Consider the following 8,539-nt stretch of genomic DNA (forward strand, 5'->3'; position numbering starts at 1 on the left):
AATCAAGAAAATATAAATTTTTTTCCATTCAACCAGATGGAAACTATTTTTTATCCTCTATAAACCAAATACAATAAAAAGTTTTCCTTTTTTTATCGAAATTTGTTTTTCCAAATAATTACATTTTATACCTTCTAAATCAAACTTAGGGTGTGTTTGGTTCGCTTCTTTTTTACCCTGGAATCGGAATGTGTGAATCCGTTTGTGGGTGTTTGGTACACGAGAGTTCCATTCCGTGATCCCCAATCACCTCTTTTTTCAATCCGGCCCAGGAGGCCGGATTGGAAGTTGAATTCGGACGGAATGGATATTTATTCGGATTAAATTTATTTTTTCAACTTTTTTAATTAAAATATGAGTTAAAATTTAAAAATTAAATATATAATTTTAAATTTTAATTTGAACTTAAATTAAAAATTAAAATTTAATCAAGTATTTCGAATCTAACTTATGAATTTGAATTTAAATTAAATTTTAATTTATATAAAGTTTTATTCAAATTTTATTTCAAACTTAAATTAAATTTATGGATTCAAATTAAAATTTAAATTGTAATTTTAAGTTTGAATTTGAATAAATCGAAATTTAGTTTTATATTTTGAATTATCCACTCAACTTCAAAGTTTAATTTTTTTAAAAAAAAATAGATTTAAAATTTTGACATTATTTCAAAATTTTGATGTAAAATTTTAATATTTAATTTTTAATTTGAATTTAAATTAATATATTATAAAGATAATGTTAGTATATTAATTTGATTACGTTTTTTATATCCACCTGAACCAAACACCGACAATGGGAATGATTTATTCTGATTTCGATTCAGGTGATGAACTAAACAGAATTAGGTAATGAGTCATTCTAATTCCGATTCCAGCTTATTTTTATTTCGATTCCGATTCCGACTCCGACTTGGAACCAAACACGCCCTTAGTCTAATGAAGTTCAATTACTGGAATTAGGTTACTATACTATTAATAGTACCAAGTTATTAGTGCTATTAGATTTTCAACTCTTGGATGAAGGATATGCAGTTAGGCTGATAGTGGTCCTCTAGGGTTGAGTGAGTAGTTGGTTGAATAATATGATCTAATGGGTGGAAATGGTAAAAAGGATAAATTTAACGGCGGAAAACTCGATAGCACATAGTGCTTGGTTCTATTGATAGTATAGTAGCCGGACTCTAATTACTGTATATTAAGGGCATGTTTAGATGCTCATTTTTTTGGAGCATAGTATAACTATTCTATAGGTGTAGGAAAATTTTTCTAAAAGCTGTTTGGATGGTTCAAAAACACACCAATAAAATAGGGTATAATTAAACTATACCCTAAGGTGGCGTTTGGCTCGGGTACAAAGGAGAGGATAAGGGGGTTATCCCCCCTTTACACCCGAACAAAATTTTGGGGGGTGGGAACAAGTTGTTCCCACCCAACCCGGTACAAGATTGTACCGGGTTGGTTGTTCCCACCCAGGGTGGAACAAGGGGTGAGAACAAGTTGTTCCCACCACCGGGTAGAGAGAGAGAGAGAGAGAGCACCCCGGGGTAGATAGAGAGAGAGAGAGATTTTTATTTTAAATTTAAATTTAAATTTATAATTTAAAATTATAAATTTTAAAGTTTAAATTTTAAATTTGATATTTTTAAATTTTAAATTTTAAATTTGATATTTTTAGTTTTTAAATTTTAAATTTGCTATTTTATATCAATTTAAAATTAAATTTGCTATTTTATATCTTTGAAATGTGTCTTAAATTTAAAATTTGATATTTAAAATTAAAATTTTGAAAATTTAAAATTTAAAATGTAATTTCAAATTTTAAAATTTAAAAGTTAAAATTTTTAATTTTCAATTTAAAATTATAAGTTTAAAATTTAAAAATTTAAATTCAATTATAGGGGTAATATCATTATTTTCTATTTATAACTAACAACTATTCCTCTTATTCCCAATAACCATCCAAACACAATTTTTCTAGTTCCAACTTATACTCACATTTTCATCCAGACAAAAAAATATCCTTGTTCTTACAAAAATCCATACTTTTACCTATCCCCGGTATAACTAGTTTCTCACGCCCCGAGCTCCGCCAATTTGGTCGGATTCGAGCACATGATAGACGCCGAACGGACAGTACCTCCCATGTCTGTCCAAGGCTCCAACAACAAGTATATTACACGCAAGTCAAAAGAGAATTGCGGAATATACAAGGTTTGCACGAGGGCAAACGACAATCACAGTGAAAACATCGAAGCTAGCTAAACAATCGATACACATGTCATTTGATTACATTTGCATCAAACACAAGTAGTCTATTACATTCATTTACATCACGATTCTCCTTGCCCAAAATATAATTTACATTATCTTTATATTACAACATACAAAAGTTAAATACTCCGAATGTAGGGTATGCCTATGTAACTCTGAGGCCGCTATCTACGGCGCGACTCCCTTGCCTTGATCCTCCGCCGCCTCGCTCGCGTACGGATCTGCAGGGTTAGTGGTAATGAGAACTAGAAGAAGTTCCCAGTGGGTTCAGCCGCCGACCACGCCGATTCGTCCACTAGGTCTAATTCAGGCATATGTATTTCAATAAAGAAGAATAACAAACCAACTAATGCACTTCTAATACAATGCCTGCAAGCAACAATTCACAGATAGATATTCATATTCAAATACATGATTATTATGCATGCATGTCCTTTTCATTTTCCTTTGGCCTTTACCCAATCAACCTGGGGTGCTCCTGGTTTACCCCAACTCACAGTCCACATATCCATCTAACGGGGGAGGCACAAGGCACTACCGCCCGAAGGATTTTCGCCCGGCACGTCCACCCGTGGTGCTTTTCTTCTCCGGAGTACACCGCTCGTGGAGGAGCGACCTCTCACAAGCCGGAACCAATACATGTGAGTATGATCTCATCCTCAAATTTTGAGGAGGTATGGCCAACCTGTCACAATTCTCACTGTCTCAATACTGATGAATGGTTAATACTTATTCATACTACCATTTGCCAATGTCATAGCGGTCCTGATGCCACAGTACACATGATGTCACTCAGGTTAAACCTTATTTAACTATTCTCTTTTCGATGCCAATCGAGTCACTAATGTCAATGTCGCCTTTGTTTACTACGGTCACAGTCATTTCTCACATTCACATGCATATAGGGTGTTTTACTATCTTTGTTCACATGGCTATACATCATTATAATAATCTTACGCAGATAATTGTTACAACCAACATATGCCGTTCATTACCCTACATGCAAGAATGCTATAATATCAACATGCTCAAAGGAAGGACATAGACATAGAAAGAGATCTGATGTTTCCGGATAGCACCCCCCACCTTTATGTGTTACAAGGATGCCGTGGCTCAGATTCTATGATTTTTAGACTTGTTCGCCGCGAGCTACGATGATTTGTACTATTTCTGCTTGTCTTTCCAATATCTTTGCGTACGCTCGTCGTTTCGCTGAACCGAGCGCACCGATGCATTCGTAGACCTACCAATTCGGTTAAAATGATATCAAAACCAAGTTTGAACCTCAAAATCACAAAACCCTAAATATAGGTCCTCTACAATATCATCTTCTCTAATCAAGCCCCTAGCTTGACAAAACATGGAGGAAAAACCACCATAGACATTTCTAAATGCTTCAATTAGAAGCAAAAATCCAAAACCTAACCTAAAATCACAAGAACTCACCTTTGGAGTCCAAATCTTTCCTTCAAAGCCCTGCTCTAGCTTGGTCTTCACCTTGGAGAGCTTCTTCTCTAAGCTTTTCTCCTCCAAACCCTCCTTGGTCCAAGCCCTAGAGAGAGAGGGAGAGAGAGAGAAGAAGGATTTTAGAGAGAGAGAGGGAAAGGTTTGAGAGTGAGAGTGAGAACAAATGAGCCCTCATTCATGCCCTAGCTCAAATAACCCCTCACATGCCATATTTGCATTTAAACCCCTCAACTTTTCACTCTTGCAACCAGCTCTTACTGGGCATTTTCGGGCTCGGGGACCGGTCTCTCCCCTTCAGGGACCGGTTCCCGAGAGCTGTCCTGCAATCTGCGTAGAAGGGGACCGGTCTCCCCCCGATGAAACCGGTCTCCGGGGACCGGTCTCCCGCCGAAGGACCGGTTCCAGAGAGCTCGATTTCCAGGACTTAGCCGATTTTTCCCTTCGTTCGGCTGATCCACGTTCGGGAACCGGTCTCTCACCCAAGGGACTGGTCCCCGAGAGTAAAAATTCTGAAAATTCTCCAGGATTGTAGTTTCACTCTCTCGGGTCCCTCTATACTCTACATATAGGCTCCAATTTACTTCTAGCCTATAGTAGCTCCTTCCTTTCCACGTTCGCTCATTTCGACGGAACTCGGCACGACTTACGGGGAAGTGATATGTTACATAGTTCCTACTAATTTCATAACCAAACGGAGTCTAAAAAATATTGTAAAACTAAAATCTACTATTTTCTCTAAAAAATCTTACAATATTTTTCGGGTCACCTCCCCGACTCGCCCAACTTTCTCCTTCTCATCTCTGATCTCCCTTCCATTGCCCTCTCCACAACTCCTAACCATCTCACCGCTGCTGCTGCTGCTCTTATCTCAGCCGCCGCCGCCGCCACACTCATTTCGGCCACCGCCGTTGCTGCACTCATCTCTCCCACCGCCGCAACAGTCACAGTCACCTTGGCCGCCGCCGCCACACTAACCTCGGCCGACATTTTCTTACCTCGAGTTTCTCTACCCCCTCGACTTGCGATGGCCGGAGAAGTGACGCTCCATTTTTTTTTCTCCTCCAATAGGTAAAGAAGGAATGACCGGATTTTTTTTCTCAATAGGTTCCATTTTGAAGGAATCATCCGATTTCTTTTTTTCTCAGTAGCTTCCATTATAGAAAGCCAATGTTTGAAACATGAAGCTTAGCCAAACAAGCTTGAATTAATTAAAGAATATCAAACTATTTTATTTTTAGATATCTTTAAAATTTTATTTTTCAAATTTAAAATTATTTAATAGCTCCCTCAAGACTAATTTTAAAAAATTGTCAGAAATCCTATAGAATTGTGTAATATATATCCAAACGGATTTTAAAATAAATCCGTGAAATTTTTTAAAGTTACAAAAATTTTCATTTATAATTTGGACCAACTATAATATTTAGACTCCATAAACACTCTTTTTTTTTTTTTTTTTTTNTTTTTTTTTTTTACTGTGCATCCAAACAAGCGAGCCCAAATAGAAATAAACGGGCGAAGTCAACGTGCGGTTCCGCCGACGACTCACCCGTCTCCCTCTGCGCGGACTCATCTGCCCCGATCCCTCTCGTAAACCCCGATCCCCATGAAATCGCTCCTCTCCTCGCTATCCCACCGCACATATGAAGCCCTAGCGCGCTTCTAGGGTAGGGTTTCTCTCTCTCCCCTACCTCGTCACGCCGCCGCATGAAACCCTAGCGCGGTGCGGTCTCTCTCTTCCTCCCTCCTCCGCCGCCGCATGCAACCCTAGCGCGCTAGGGTCTCTCTCTCTCTCTCTCTCTCTCTCAGCAGCGAGGAGGCGGAGGTTGTGGACGGTGCTTCTTGCAATCTCTGAGCCTTTGATTCCTCATCTAACGGTAATCCCTCTCTCTCTCTCTCTCGCGCGCTCTCTCTCTCTCTCTCTCAGGCCATTATAGAGCTATTTCATCAGCATAGGTTTGTTTTCTGTTTTGATACTAAAATTGGAGATATTGGTATCAAAATAATCTTTGTAAAATAAGTTATGCTTTGATCACAAATCGAAGCCCTGGTTGAGTTTATGAAGTTGGCTTCAGATGGAGGATGTTAGAGGATTTGTACTCTTCTCTGAAATTGAAGCAGTGCTTATATTGGTAGTTGAAGAACGATGAGACATAATCAGCAATTAGGGTTTGTTGATTGTCATTTGTATCATCGACGCCATATTTTCACTTTGTCTTGTATATTTCTTGCCTATAGATTCTCTTTTGTTAATGTTTGGACAGGAAGATAAAGAGAATTTCGTGGCTTCCGTATTAAGAAGAAGTTTTTTTTTTTAAAAAAAGCTAACTACCTGTTTTATCTGTGCCATTTTAATTTTTTTATAAAAAAGCTGCTGTATCTTGCTCATTCTGTAGATATCATATTTTTCTTTCTCAGTTCTCATTGGCTATTGGCCTTCATGGAGTAAACAATCTCGAAACTGTTGCAACAGCAGTGACTGTTGAAAATTTGCAATATTCACTCTTTTGCCAATTTTCTAGTCTCTATAAAAATGTTTGTCTAGCTAAAGTATATCTACATTAGATTATCTTTGTTGTACCTTGGAAACGTGTAATTTTAATTTATTTTATTACTATGTTGATATGTCTTTCACTTTTCATTACAGACGGCTATTTTCTGAGGGAGAAGTCCGTGAAACTCTACATTGCTGCAACATTCTCTGGTGAGATAAAAAGACAAGTCATTCTAATCTTAAGTTTATACTCTGTCTCTTCCTTATGTTTTGTTCATGGTAATCTCCATAAAGAATACATGATCATGCTAGAAGCTATTGGCCTTTAATACGCTTCTTCCTCGTTATATGTGTCGTCAGACTATAGACTATTAAGTAATCTGGCAAATTCACTTGCTTCTCATGTCTCTCCTCTTTCTGTCAGCTCTGTGAGGGCATTGATTTTAAAATCGTTTCTTGATACATAGAAGAGGAGAAGATAGGGATTTATATGGTTTTGCTCAGTCGACACTGCTTTGATTGATGGAGATATGCGATTGGTCTCGATGAACAATAGTGATGTGCTATTCCACTCGACTAGTTAGCATAAAGGTTACATGTGAAAATTGTTGACAGCATCTGCCTAGATGTTTGGACCAACATTCCCAACATAATTAGGTTATTGATTTTTTCTGACTCATGTAGTGATATGCCTAGATGCTCTCGCCAAATAAGCAGCTAAAGAAGTGATTTTACTGCTTTTTATTTAGTTCTATAACTAATATTCACCTGATGCAATGAAAGCCGAAACCAAATGACGCATCTCCTTCCTCACTTCTAGCTTTACATTAAGAAAACTTTTCCAAGGCTCCTATGGCATACAGCTTGTTGATTCTTTTTTGTGTCCTGGGTTCAAAATTATATCTCACAATTTACTATTTTTTCACCCTAATTTCATCCTTGCATAAGTTTCATAGCTATTAAGTTTTGGATATAACATTGGTGCACTGACCTGAGATAAAGGACAAGATTCAAACCAAATTTAATTAGTTAGGAGATGAAGATAAGAGGGAGTTTCCTATGAATTCATGCTAACAAACACGAATAAAATCTTTGCATCTTTGGCACCATTAATATGCAAAACCTTCCCTCTTCAATTCACAGGTCATGGACAAATCTAGATCTCTTCCTCCTCACATTCGGTGCTACCAGTCGACATCACTTGACGGGTCAGGACTCATTGATTGTTATTGGGTAGGCATATCAGCCATATAATACATTTTTTTTTTCCTTTCATGTCTTGGTAGAACATTGGAGTTTGATTAACTGGGTTATAAATGATAGAATCCTTATGAAGCACACAATTTTGTTAGATACAAGATGGAATTTTTTTGGGGGGGAGAGAATTTTTGTGCTAGTTTTAAGAATCTATTACTTTCTTGTGCTTGTCGTTTAAAATTTATGTTGTAATTATCTAACTATAGTATCCGATGTCTGAAGTGTTAATTTTTTCAAAAGATAGTATTTTATGCTAATTTTTGAGAATTTGTGTTACTATTATATGCTTTTTTCCATATTTTAATTCTTTTTTTGTACTTGTGTTATGTTGGCTAAATTTAAGCGCTATGTTTTAAAAGGAAAATATTTTGTGCTAATTTTTCAAAATTTATTGCGTGATTATTTTTTGCTTAATTATTAAATTTATCATTAAATTCCAATTTTAGAAAAGATTACTTTATGCTATTATTTTCTAGAATTTGATTGTCATCAAATTAAATGATGTAAGTGTTGGAATTTAATTTCGGTGAAGGCACTTACATTATTGCAAACAAAATATGAAAGTAAAATTTAAGTGAAGGTGTACCTACACTGAGCATGAGTTACGTTTGAATTATAGTTTCACCAATCCAAACACCCCCTTTGCTCCCTCTTCCATGCCACCTTGGTTTCTCTTTCTCAGATTTGCGTCGCCAAAATAGTTAACCAAGTTGGTATACCGATTTGAACCGGTTTGAAACTGGAATTAAAAACTGGTCTTGGTAGACTGGTTGCGGATTTGGTTCAGATTTTGGCCAAACAGGTTTTGAAGTTCTGTAACCGGTGGATTGCTGATTCCGACAGACTGATTCTAGGACTTGTTCAAACTTTGGCAGGAGGCGGGAGCAGTTCTAAAATTTCGTAACTGGTGGACGGTTTCATCCCTACTTATGAATAGGGCTAGGTCCATGGAATTAGAGAGAGCATGCAATAAACACAATCTATACCTGTACATTATTCCTCATAAACTTTGCCACATGGCAAAGCCTCCTTCATCCTTGCCTTCTTC

At 37.0% G+C, this 8,539-nt stretch overlaps 1 long non-coding RNA gene across 1 annotated transcript; it reads left to right on the forward strand.

Moving 5' to 3' along the window:
* The first annotated feature begins 5,281 nt into the window (after positions 1–5,281).
* On the forward strand, positions 5,282–7,583 carry LOC109704735. Its single transcript, XR_002214471.1, has 3 exons — positions 5,282–5,617; positions 6,388–6,444; positions 7,378–7,583. It is a non-coding gene; the product is annotated as an uncharacterized LOC109704735 (long non-coding RNA).
* Positions 7,584–8,539: the final 956 nt, after the last annotated feature.

This window comes from Ananas comosus, unplaced genomic scaffold (genome assembly GCF_001540865.1).
Source record: "Ananas comosus cultivar F153 unplaced genomic scaffold, ASM154086v1, whole genome shotgun sequence".
Classification (NCBI taxonomy): Eukaryota; Viridiplantae; Streptophyta; class Magnoliopsida; order Poales; family Bromeliaceae; genus Ananas; species Ananas comosus.